This window comes from Sceloporus occidentalis, unplaced genomic scaffold (assembly GCF_023333645.1).
Source record: "Sceloporus occidentalis isolate IW3139 unplaced genomic scaffold, rSceOcc1.0.p SCAF_102, whole genome shotgun sequence".
In the NCBI taxonomy this organism is placed as follows: domain Eukaryota; kingdom Metazoa; phylum Chordata; class Lepidosauria; order Squamata; family Phrynosomatidae; genus Sceloporus; species Sceloporus occidentalis.
In genome coordinates this window covers 3,168,282-3,181,710 of record NW_028317082.1, presented here as the reverse complement: position 1 = coordinate 3,181,710, position 13,429 = coordinate 3,168,282, and the positions used below count along the sequence as shown (strand labels likewise).

Genomic DNA, 13,429 nt, shown 5'->3' with positions numbered 1-13,429 from the left:
AAGGAAATTTATATTAATAGCTATAATAGAAGTCTCCTTCTTCTCAAGTGATTTATTCTAATAAATCTATTACTATTCACCCATATATCTAATGTGTCGTGAGTATATATTAGTGTCTTTTAAATTTTCTTATCCTAATATCTCAATTCTAGTTTGGGAAAGTATCTTATCCAAAGACTAACAATACTCATATATCTCTGTGAATCTCTGTGAGTTCCATAATTTTATCTAATATTGTAATTAAAAAAAAAAAAAAATAAAAAAAAAAATGAAAAAAAAAATATATACATATATATATATATAAATATACCTATATTAGTATATGATCATAGGTTTTTGTCAATATATATATCAGAAAGGAAATTTATGTTAATAGCTATAATAGAAGTCTCCTTCTTCTCAAGTGATTTATTCTAATAAATCTATTACTATTCACCCATATATATAATGTGTCATGAGTATATATTAGTGTCTTTTAAATTTTCCTATCCTAATATCTCAATTCTAACTTTGTGAAGATATCTTATCTAAAGATTAACAATACTTATATATCTCTGTGAGTCTCTGTGAGTCCCATAATTTTATCTAATATTTTTAAGAGAAAAAAAAAAAAAAAAAAAGAATTTGTGATAATCTATATTCTAAGTAATCTATTATATCTTTTATATTGTTATCAACCATTTATATCATTTATATCGTATCCAACCAATACGTTGCCAGCTTAGTGACTGGACTAAAATTATAACACATAACACATCATTTCCAACCAGTACATTGCCAACTCAATGAATAAACCAATCATAATATTTCCCAATTAGAATAGTATTTTAGGTAATAATATGGTAATATCGTATACTTTATATCATAAAAAAAAAACAACAAAAAAAAACAAACAAATGTAAAATAAAAAAAATAAATAAAAAACAACATAAATTTTCTTCTATAGATTAGAGAGTCTTATATGGTAAGATTCCATTTCAGTAAATTGTCCTTTGCTTGTGTAGGATCATTGCAAATATAGATTTTGCCTTGATAATTAATTCGCAATTTTGTGGGGAAACCCCAGGAATAAATAATATTATTTTGCCGTAAACAGGTAGTTGTCACAGTCACGTCCTCGGGTCCTGTTAGCCGCGGGCGGGGGTCTGCTCGCAGATCACGGGGACCCGATACTTCTCCCTCCGGACCCGTGGTCGGCGAGGGGACTACCGCTCGCGGCGCACGGGCACCCGAGGGACATACACGTTCTCTCCGTGCCGGCGGCGAACAGACCGACCACCGACATGGGAGAAGGAGGGTCGGATCCGGGAACTCCTCGACGAGCAGATCTAAGGCTGCCCGTCTATGCAGGAGTTCCCAGAGGGGTTCCCTTACCTGCTGCCCTATCTGCTAACCTGCTCCTGTGTACCGACCCGGCTTGTCTGCTAACCTGCTCCCGTGTACTGACCCGGCTTGTCTGCTAACCTGCTCCTGTGTACCGACCCGGCTTGTCTGCTAACCTGCTCCTGTGTACCGACCCGGCTTGTCTGCTAACCTGCTCCTGTGTACCGACCCGGCTTGTCTGACACCCTCACCTGTACCTGTTTGCCATACTCAGTACTTACCTGCTACCTGTGTTCACGGAGAGTGTCTCACTGTTGGGATCATCTAAATCCTGGATTACCACTGTTGGGGCTTCTCCCTATTCAGCAGTTTTCTGGGCAGAATAACTCCTGCGGTGAGTTCCTCTAGTGATACACGAGCGACAGTAGTAATATCAAAATATTTTTTTCTGTGTATTCTGGTTGCACGTGAAAGATCGAGATATGTAGTTAGGGATGCAAATTTTGCAATTTTAGTAGGGTTCCTTCTCATTTCTTTAACTAGATCTTCTTTGATTCTGGAGTTGGCAAAACAGATAATAACATCTCTAGGTGTATTTGTTTGTGTCCAATTAGGAGGCAGCGGAAGTCTATGGGCTCTTTCAATTAATATCGGACCGTATTTTGGACAGTCTATATATGTTGAAAGTAGTTCCATCAAGTACGGTTCCAGTTCGATCACATCTTCAGATATCCCACGAATTTTAAGATTTTGTCTGCGTGACCTGTCTTCTAGGTCTGCAAGTTTAAGATCTTGTCTTGTTAAATCTGCTTTTAATACTTCATTTTGAGATTGAAGCTGTTTGATTTTCAAATGTAGCATAGTAATTTCTTTTGATTGAGCAGCTAAAGTGACCTTCATATGGGTCATTTCTTCCTTATATTCTTTAAGATTATGGTCCAAATCAGCTTTAATTTTAATATATAAAGAATCTAGTGCCATCATCAAATTGGTCTTTGTAATATAATCTGGCGGGTTGGTTATACTAATCTCACTTAGTCGATCTGGAGACGATTTAGATGATAAGACAGAAGTATCCGTTTGACTTTTAGGAGAGTAGTAGGCACTAATTGGAGGAGGTTTCTTTGTTTTCACAGACATTTTAGATTTTTCCTCTTTATCACCCTTGCCAGTTTTGTCACCTTTTGGAGGCATTATCGTTGCCCGCTTTTATCTATAGAGAAGAGACCTTTAAAAATCTTTACGCCTTTAAACCAGAATCTATTTAAGGCGAATTAGTGCAAATTATATGCAAATCCATACACATCAGATTTCAAAAAATGAAAGGTATAATCTTCAATAGCAATATAGGATGTTATTTCCAAAAAAAAAAAAAAAAAAAGGGAGTATTTATATATATATATATTTATACATATATACACAGTTCGTATGTTTCATGTATTTCTTGTTGGTTTAATTCAAGTTTTAGTAATTTAATTTAGAGATATCAAGAGTGTAATAGCCAGTAGCCAGGAAACTCACGGTTACCGCTTCCGACTTTATTGGAGCTTTATTGGCACTCTGCCACGCTTAGTATCCGCGTCCAGCTAATTCAGGTTTTAGTAATTTCATTTCGAGATATCAAGAGTGTAATAGCCAGTAGCCAGGAAACTCACGGTTACCGCTTCCAACTTTATTGGAGCTTTATTGGCACTCTGCCACGCTTAGCATCCGCGTCCAGCTTCTAACACTCACGCCGCAATTGGTTGCCAAAACGTAGGAAACAAAAAAAACCAAAAACAACAGATGAAGCACCGCCGTCAGGAAACCGTCAGGAAACCGTCAGGAACCCAAAAAACAAAGGTTCGTCATCCGGAGTCCAGGCAATCCCCACCGCTCCACATCCAAAACTCAGCACTCTGTCTCCATTCCACCCCCCATCAAGGAGGAGAAGAAAAGGCACCGTCGTCTGAAGCCGTCCCGAGCTCAGGGCTCAGCACTGGTCACTGCGTGCGGTCGGTGCTTAATGCTCGGTGCTCGGTGCTCGGCGTTTAACATTCGGCGGTCGGCGGTCGGCGGTCGGCGGTCAGCGGTCGGCGTTTGGGATTACGGTACTTCCGCGCTAGCCATGCTGCCCCTTCACCATCCGCCGGCCCATCACCACGCCTCAAACGTACGTAGTTACGTGACTACGTCATCACTCTTATCCTGACTGATGTTAAATAAGAACACGCAGACAAACATAGGACACAGAAACGACTAATGCATTTGAAACATCTATGTACGAAGGACTATGCGTGAGTCAGATAGGTGGTTTCATGACGTTTTCCGCGTCCATATCTAGGCTCTGTGGCGCAATGGAGAGTGCATTAGACTTCTAGCACTTGACAAGGCATTCAAAGGTTGTGGGTTTGAGTCCCACCAGAGTTGTGGTTTTTCCAGTGGTTGACTGCATTTGATGTTCTTGTTTAGTTATAAGTTGCAATATCCACAAATTGCCTCTGAAAAATTTCTGTAATACTATTGACAGATCTTAAAATGACAGATTTTAATTGAAAGATTAAATTGTATTTCCAAATATCCACAATTTGTCTGTGAGAAATTATGGTAATCTGAAACAATAGAACTATCTAACACAAGTATGGAAAGCAGTTTAGCGCTCCGTTTGTAAGATTAAAGTTTTGATGCGAAAATAATGCCAATATTCAAAGGTTGTGGGTTCGAGTCCCACTAGAGTGGTGTTTTTTTTCCAGTGGTTGACTGCATTTGATGTACTTGTTTAGTTTTAGGTTGCAATATCCACAAATTGTCTCTGAAAAATGTCTGTAATACAATTTACAGATTTTACTCTAGTGTGAAATGTGTTTCAGTAGTGGGCCCTGTGGCACATTATACAAAGGATGATCACATAGATTTCTTTGGGCAAAAAGATTAGGAAATGTACAACAGAAAATCAAGGGTGCCCTGTGACTCTTATGGAGCCACTTGGAGCCAAAGTCTTCATAACAATAGTTGGAGAAAGAATTAAAGTTTGCTTTTAAGTGTTTGAAACAGTACATCGCAATCAACTTTGATTTCATTAAAGGTGTTGGCAACGCACAATACGTAGAAGAACCCTGCATGCCCAGAGGGCGATAAGTTTGGTGGTCATATGGCACATCAAAAAACACATGTGAAATCTTAGCCTTCACATGCAGGATCTCAAGTCTGCTTACCCTGTGACTCTAATGAAGCCACTTTAAACCAATGCAGTGGCAAAAGGTCCCCTAAGAGCTAGTCCCTTGCCTTGAAACCATGTAAAAAAATATCTACTTTCTTAACAGCAGTAGCTTGTCAAGATGGCTGAGTGGTCTAAGGCTCCAGACTCAAGAATGCTATCTTCTCTCTGCGAGGGTCTTCTAGTCTCCATGTGGAGGCGTGGGATCAAATCCCCCTTCTGACAGTCATCTTTCTTTTGTGCTTTGAGCTTCATTTAATTCAACAATTTTTTGAGATCCAAGACTGAATTTAAGCGTTGAAAGAGTACATTGCAGAAGACATTGATTTCATAACATAAGACAGCAATGTACAATCTCTAGACTCAAAAGAACAGTAACCTGGGGATCTAAATCACCAGCAACCTCAAGACAACTCAAATCCGCAATCTTCCAATCCAAAGTCAGACACCTTACCAATTAAGCAACGAGGTCTGGACGGAACGCGAGAGTCTTATTCCGCACTTTGGAGACAAGACATACCGAAAGAGGTGAAAATAACGACCCAGGTGTAGATACTTTCCAATAGCTGTCACATAGATTTCTTGGGGGAAAGAGATTAGGAAGTGTACAACAGAAAATCAAGGGTGCCTGTGACTCTTATGGAGCCGCTTTGAGCCAAAGTCTTCATAACAATAGTTGGAAAAAGAAGATAAAAAAAAACTGGACGGTGGTGTGATGACGTGAGACCCTCACGGGGTGGAGCGTTGGAGCGTGCGGGATGAACTTCAGGTGATGGCGTCCTGCGATCTGCCTCCCCGGTATGCCTGACGATCTTGCTGCGAACTCTCAGCGTGTGGCTAGCGTACGGTTTCTTCCCCCGGCTTCCTTGGAAGTTCTTCGGTTGCAGCAACCCCGGGAGAACATCCTGAGGTGTGGCAGCTACCGATTGATGCTCCATATTGAAGGACTCGGCTATGTTGCCGTTATGCTGGAAGCTGGAATGAGACCGAGAGAAATCTAATATTTGGCGGGGAAACGCGCTACAGATTTTTGATCCTGAGGAGCTGTGGCAGGTGTCCGAGTGGGATCTTCAGAGTTCCTGGAAATCGTCAAAAGTACTTTCTATTTATTTATTTATTTATTTATTTATTTTTGGATCAAGATTGGAATTATTTTTTGGAACCTGTCTATATTACAATCATGATGGTGGAGGACATTCTAATTTGGTAACAGATCTAGGGATATTTCCATTGAAAAAAGAAAAGGAAAAGGGAAAAAATGTATGATTATACTAATATATTGAAAGTACTATAATCATGTTGGAAACAGACTTTATAACTTAATCATGTTGGAAAACAGACTTTATAATTTAATCAAGCTACACAGGAGTAAGAAAATTGATCCCTTTATATGAATTCAACTTTACCAATCATGCTATCAATCATGCTATCAATTATGTTATCAACCCATTATCTATACACATGAATTCAGATTTGGATGGAATTAACTGATCCAGTTTATCTCCACTACGTGATACGGCTTGCGTCTTCTAATCATGTTGAAATCTAATTTAAATTATTAATTATTATAATTATGCTGGAATAGGACACCTTAATCTAATCAAGCTTGGAAGGAGGTGAAATTTGATTTGTCTCTGTGATTCTAATCAACTAGTGGATCATGGTCTATATATAAATTATTGATTTTGGGATCATATATTTTGATTCATATTTTGACACATACTTCACTAATGAATTTTGACACATACTTCACTAATGAATTTATAAAATTTTGATTATCACTCAATACTTGAACTGTGGTTATAAGAAGAAAAAAAAAGAAAGAAAGAAAAAAAAAACAAGGAAAAGGAGAGGGAAAAAAAAGTAAAAAAGAAAAAGAAAAAAAAAAAGAAAAAAAATATAGTCATAATCTTTTTATTTGTTTATTTCGATATTTACAATAATAAAGAGGACACGATGGCGTCAAAAAGAGAGGATCCAAAATAAAAAAAAAGAGAGAAAAGAGATCTAGACCAAAAAAAAGAAAAAAAGATTTCTATGCTATTTTCACCCCAGGTTCATAGGAAAATGGAGGAATCTGTGTGCTTATCTGATTCCACTATTGATGAAATTGGAAGACACTCTTTAAGTCCTGCAGCACAATCTACTCAAATGATTACCAAAGAATATTTGCAATTATGTATGGAATCTCAGCTGAACTCATTTAAAGATGAACTCATGAAAGTGAACATGGAGTGGAAAAGTGAATTTAAAAAAACGCAAGAATGTTTCAATCTAATTATGCAAAAGAATGAGTTTCTTGAATTAGAGTTAAAATCAATTAAAGATGACCTTAACCATAAAGAGAACATCATAAGAAACCTGGAACAAAAATTAAATGACGCCGAGGATCGCACACGCAGGAAGAACTTAAGGATACATGGCATTTCGGAGGATATTAAGCAGGACTCTATCAGAACGTATTTGAAAGAATTGTTTTTAGATATGGGCATCCGTGATGTTGATAGAGACGATATGATTGAACGTGTACACAGAACGTTAAAACCAAAGAATCTTGCTGAAGGAAAACCCAGAGATATAATTATTCGCTTCTCAACTTTCTTTATACGATACAAAATATTATTGGCAACAAGTAAATATGTTCCGAAAGTAGATAAATTTCAAAACTTAATGTTCTTTCAAGATCTCTCTCTATTTACTAGACAAAAGAGATTTGAATTTAAAGAAGTGACCAAGATTTTGAGAGAGCAAAATATTAGATACTCGTGGGGATTCCCAGTAAAATTGTTTATTATGTCCGCTCAGCATCAACCAGTTAAGCTATCAACGGTTGATGAAGCTAGGAGTTGGCTTAAAGGAAATGTAGTACATGGTTTGCAATAATAATCTCGCGGATGCGCGACTTCTGGGGGGGGATTTTTTTTTTTTTTTTTAGTGTGTGTTATTTATACAAAATTATATAGGTGTAATCTCATATTATATGGTTTTTTAAGGAGTGTAGGAGGAATATTCACTTGTGCTATTATTAAACTACAGGTATTGGTGAATTAATGGATTTGAAGGGTATGTACATATGCAATAATGATATAATTTAATCCACACTTAGTTTTAAAAAAATTTTTAATTAGATATAAAGCATTTTACCATTTGGAGTATGGTGTTTCTAATTTCACGATATATGCCACTTAACACATAATTATACTTATAACTTAAATCTTTTATATTTTTACGGGATCTTATTTCCCTAAGATATCTTTATTGATCATTTAGGATTAATTTTGGCATAGACAAGATTAATATGATTAACTGCCAAATACACTAGTTTGTTTTTTTTTGTTTATTTTTTTTTTTTTCGTTTTTTTTTTGTTTATTTTTTTCCCCCTCACCCATTTGGTCTATTTATTATTCTTTCCTCAATATAGATTAGTTCCCGTATAGCTCCTCAACAAGGTGGAGTTACTATGTCCTGGGAGAATGTTGGGTTTTTTCTCCGATGTTTGGATAGTATTTGGGCTTCCATTAATTTTTGTAAATTGTGTTATTTGTGTGTGGATGTAGGATGTATGGATTGTGAGGGTGTCAAGCCTTATCAGGTTTATGTTAGTTATAATAACCATCCGAAACATGGAAGATCTATTTAAGATTATTTTGTTGAATGTTCAAGGTTTAAATCTGCCTCATAAAAGATATTCGCTATTCAATTATATAAATAATCATCATATAGACATATGTTGCGTCCAAGAAACACATTTGAAAAATGCAGATATCTACAGACTGAACAATAAAAGATATATGGTGCTTGAACATTCATCGTTACCTAGCAGGAAAAAGCGAGGTGTAGCTATCCTAATCTCAAATAAAATTAAAGTTGAGTTGATCTATAAGCAGAAGGATTCTCACGCTAGATATGTTTTCATAGTGTGTAAATTAGACGAGAGATTATTTTCTATTTTGAATATATATGCACCTAATTATAAACAGAACCATTTCTTAAATGGCACACTACAAAAAATTCAGAAATATACCCAGGGAACCTTTTTGTGTATGGGGGACTTTAATTGTGCTCCTGATGCAGTATTGGACACTCCCAGTCCCCGAGGTAGAACTCCTAACAGAAATCAAGTTAATTTATCTAATGCTTTCAGTATTACTCTTGGTAAATATAAACTCTATGACATTTGGAGGACGTTGAGACCGGCAGACAAAGATTATACCTTTTTTTCGGGTCGACATAAGACTTTTTCACGTATAGATCTTATATTAACTATATTAACATCTATGTACGAAGGATTATGCGTGAGTCAGATAGGTGGATTCATGACGTTTTCTGTCTACATATCTAGGCTCTGTGGCGCAATGGATAGCGCATTGGACTTCTAGCACTTGAGCAAGGCATTTAAAGGTTGTGGGTTCGAGTCCCACCAGAGTCATTGTTTTTCCAGTGGTTGACTGCATTTGATGTTCTTGTTTAGTTATAAGTTGCAATATCCACAAATTGTCTCAGAAAAATGTCTGTAATACTATTGACAGATCTTAATCTGACAGATTTTAATTGAAAGATTAAATTGTATTTCCAAATATCCACAATTTGTCTGTGAGAAATTATGGTAATCTGAAACAATAGAACTATCTAACACAAGTGTGGAAAGCAGTTTAGCGCTCCGTTTGTAAGATTAAAGTTTTGATGCCAAAATAATGCCAATATTCAAAGGTTGTGGGTTCGAGTCCCACTAGAGTGGTGTTTTTTTTCCAGTGGTTGACCGCATTTGATGTGCTTGTTTAGTTTTAGGTTGCAATATCCACAAATTGTCTCTGAAAAATGTCTGTAATACAATTGACAGATTTTACTCTAGTGTGAAATGTGTTTCAGTAGTGGGCCCTGTGGCACATTATACAAAAGATGATCACATAGATTTCTTTGGGCAAAAAGATTAGGAAATGTACAACAGAAAATCAAGGGTGCCCTGTGACTCTTATGGAGCCACTTGGAGCCAAAGTCTTCATAACAATAGTTGGAGAAAGAATTAAAGTTTGCCTTTAAGTGTTTGAAACAGTACATCGCAATCAACTTTGATTTCATTAAAGGTGTTGGCAACGCACAATACGTAGAAGAACCCTGCATGCCCAGAGGGCGATAAGTTTGGTGGTCATATGGCACATCAAAAAACACATGTGAAATCTTAGCCTTCACATGCAGGATCTCAAGTCTGCTTACCCTGTGACTCTAATGAAGCCACTTTAAACCAATGCAGTGGCAAAAGGTCCCCTAAGAGCTAGTCCCTTGCCTTGAAACCATGTAAAAAAAATATCTTCTTCCGTAGCAGCAGTAGCTTGTCAGGATGGCCGAGTGGTCTAAGGGGCCAGACTCAAGTAATGCTATCTTCTCTCTGCGAGGATCTTCTGGTCTCCGTGTAGAGGTGTGGGTTCAAATCCCACTTCTGACAGTCATCTCTTTTTGTGCTTTGAGCTTCGTTTAATTCAACAATTTTTTGAGATCCAAGACTGAATTTAAGCGTTGAAAGAGTACATTGCAGAAGACATTGATTTCATAACATAAGACAGCAATGTACAATCTCTAGACTCAAAAGAACAGTAACCTGGGGATCTAAATCACCAGCAACCTCAAGACAACTCAAATCCGCAATCTTCCAATCCAAAGTCAGACACCTTACCAATTAAGCAACGAGGTCTGGACGGAACGCGAGAGTCTTATTCCGCACTTTGGAGACAAGACATACCGAAAGAGGTGAAAATAACGACCCAGGTGTAGATACTTTCCAATAGCTGTCACATAGATTTCTTGGGGGAAAGAGATTAGGAAGTGTACAACAGAAAATCAAGGGTGCCTGTGACTCTTATGGAGCCGCTTTGAGCCAAAGTCTTCATAACAATAGTTGGAAAAGAATTAATGTTTGCTCAAAGTTTTTGAAAGAGTAAATTGCAGACAACTTTGATTGAATCAAATCTCGCAACAACGCACTATCCGTAGAGGTACCGTGTAGGCCAAGATGGGGTTACATTCGGTGATCATATGGCACATTGGAAAAAAACACTTGAAATCTTAGTTTTGACATGTCTGCCTTTCATACCAAGAGGGACTAAAGATCTTGGGTGACACGTAACATGGAAATAAACTGTTGAAATCTTAGTTTCCACTTGCCTGACATTCATTGATATGGAAGAACTCTAAAGAACAACAGAGCCAAACCTCCATCAACTCCGACCACGAAGGGACTCGAACACTCAATCTTCCGATCCGAATTCAGACGCCTTATCCATTAGGCCACGCGGTCCGCATGTAAAGCTTGCGAAAAAATGTGTGGATACGTTTCTCATAGAGAAACATAACTATATTTCCTTTACTTCACATGCCACAATATGCTTTTTATGACCACTGTCCTTCCTCTGACTGATGTTAATTAAGAACACGCAGACAAACATAGGACACAGAAACGACTAATGCATTTGAAACATCTATGTACGAAGGATTATGCGTGAGTCAGATAGGTGGATTCATGACGTTTTCTGTCTACATATCGAGGCTCTGTGGCGCAATGGATAGCGCATTGGACTTCTAGCACTTGGCAAGGCATTCAAAGGTTGTGGGTTCGAGGCCCACCAGAGTCGTGGTTTTTCCAGTGGTTGACTGCATTTGATGTTCTTGTTTAGTTATAAGTTGCAATATCCACAAATTGTCTCTGAAAAATTTCTGTAATACTATTGACAGATCTTAATCTGACAGATTTTAATTGAAAGATTAAATTGTATTTCCAAATATCCACAATTTGTCTGTGAGAAATTATGGTAATCTGAAACAATAGAACGATCTAACACAAGTGTGGAAAGCAGTTTAGCGCTCCGTTTGTAAGATTAAAGTTTTGATGCGAAAATAATGCCAATATTCAAAGGTTGTGGGTTCAAGTCCCACTAGAGTCGTGTTTTTTTCCAGTGGTTGACTGCATTTGATGTGCTTGTTTAGTTTTTAGGTTACAATATCCACAAATTGTCTCTGAAAAATGTCTGTAATACAATTGACAGATTTTACTCTAGTGTGAAATGTGTTTCAGTAGTGGGCCCTGTGGCACATTATACAAAGGATGATCACATAGATTTCTTTCTGCAAAAAGATAAGGAAATGTACAACAGAAAATCAAGGGTGCCCTGTGACTCTTATGGAGCCACTTGGAGCCAAAGTCTTCATAACAATAGTTGGAGAAAAAATTAAAGTTTGCTTTTAAGTGTTTGAAACAGTACATCGCAATCAACTTTGATTTCATTAAAGGTGTTGGCAACGCACAATACGTAGAAGAACCCTGCATGGCCAGAGGGCGATAAGTTTGGTGGTCATATGGCACATCAAAAAACACATGTGAAATCTTAGCCTTCACATGCAGGATCTCAAGTCTGCTTACCCTGTGACTCTAATGAAGCCACTTTAAACCAATGCAATGGCAAAAGGTTGCCTTGAAACCATGTAAAAAAAAAATCTTCTTTCGTAGCCGCTGTAGCTTGTCAGGATGGCCGAGTGGTCTAAGGTGCCAGACTCAAGAATGCTATATTCTCTCTGTGAGGGTCTTCTGGTCTCCATGTGGAGGTGTGGGTTCAAATCCCACTTCTGACAGTCGTCTTTTTTTGTGCATTGAGCTTTGTTTTTTTTGTGCATTGAACTTCAGGTGATGGCGTCCTGCGATCTGCCTCCCCGGTATGCCTGACGATCTTGCTGCGAACTCTCAGCGTGTGGCTAGCGTACGGTTTCTTCCCCCGGCTTCCTTGGAAGTTCTTCGGTTGCAGCAACCCCGGGAGAACATCCTGAGGTGTGGCAGCTACCGATTGATGCTCCATATTGAAGGACTCGGCTATGTTGCCGTTATGCTGGAAGCTGGAATGAGACCGAGAGAAATCTAATATTTGGCGGGGAAACGCGCTACAGATTTTTGATCCTGAGGAGCTGTGGCAGGTGTCCGAGTGGGATCTTCAGAGTTCCTGGAAATCGTCAAAAGTACTTTCTATTTATTTATTTATTTATTTATTTTTGGATCAAGATTGGAATTATTTTTTGGAACCTGTCTATATTACAATCATGATGGTGGAGGACATTCTAATTTGGTAACAGATCTAGGGATATTTCCATTGAAAAAAGAAAAGGAAAAGGGAAAAAATGTATGTTTATACTAATATATTGAAAGTACTATAATCATGTTGGAAACAGACTTTATAACTTAATCATGTTGGAAAACAGACTTTATAATTTAATCAAGCTACACAGGAGTAAGAAAATTGATCCCTTTATATGAATTCAACTTTACCAATCATGCTATCAATCATGCTATCAATTATGTTATCAACCCATTATCTATACACATGAATTCAGATTTGGATGGAATTAACTGATCCAGTTTATCTCCACTACGTGATACGGCTTGCGTCTTCTAATCATGTTGAAATCTAATTTAAATTATTAATTATTATAATTATGCTGGAATAGGACACCTTAATCTAATCAAGCTTGGAAGGAGGTGAAATTTGATTTGTCTCTGTGATTCTAATCAACTAGTGGATCATGGTCTATATATAAATTATTGATTTTGGGATCATATATTTTGATTCATATTTTGACACATACTTCACTAATGAATTTTGACACATACTTCACTAATGAATTTATAAAATTTTGATTATCACTCAATACTTGAACTGTGGTTATAAGAAGAAAAAAAAAGAAAGAAAAAAAAAAAAATAAGGAAAAGGAGAGGGAAAAAAAAGTAAAAAATAAAAAGAAAAAAAAAAAGAAAAAAAATATAGTCATAATCTTTTTATTTGTTTATTTCGATATTTACAATAATAAAGAGGACACGATGGCGTCAAAAAGAGAGGATCCAAAATCAAAAAAAAGAGAGAAAAGAGATCTAG

The 13,429-nt window shown here is 37.2% G+C and overlaps 4 non-coding genes across 4 annotated transcripts; all 4 read left to right on the top strand.

Moving 5' to 3' along the window:
- The first annotated feature begins 8,861 nt into the window (after nt 1-8,861).
- Nucleotides 8,862-8,949, top strand: TRNAR-UCU (transfer RNA arginine (anticodon UCU)). The gene is given in 2 exon segments: nt 8,862-8,898; nt 8,914-8,949. It is a non-coding gene; the product is annotated as a tRNA-Arg (tRNA).
- Nucleotides 8,950-9,852: 903 nt separating this feature from the next.
- TRNAL-CAA (transfer RNA leucine (anticodon CAA)) lies at nt 9,853-9,963 on the top strand. The gene is made up of 2 exons: nt 9,853-9,890; nt 9,918-9,963. It is a non-coding gene; the product is annotated as a tRNA-Leu (tRNA).
- Nucleotides 9,964-11,059: 1,096 nt separating this feature from the next.
- On the top strand, nt 11,060-11,146 carry TRNAR-UCU (transfer RNA arginine (anticodon UCU)). Its single transcript is given in 2 exon segments — nt 11,060-11,096; nt 11,111-11,146. It is a non-coding gene; the product is annotated as a tRNA-Arg (tRNA).
- An 884-nt stretch (nt 11,147-12,030) lies between these two features.
- Nucleotides 12,031-12,140, top strand: TRNAL-CAA (transfer RNA leucine (anticodon CAA)). The gene is made up of 2 exons: nt 12,031-12,068; nt 12,095-12,140. It is a non-coding gene; the product is annotated as a tRNA-Leu (tRNA).
- Nucleotides 12,141-13,429: the final 1,289 nt, after the last annotated feature.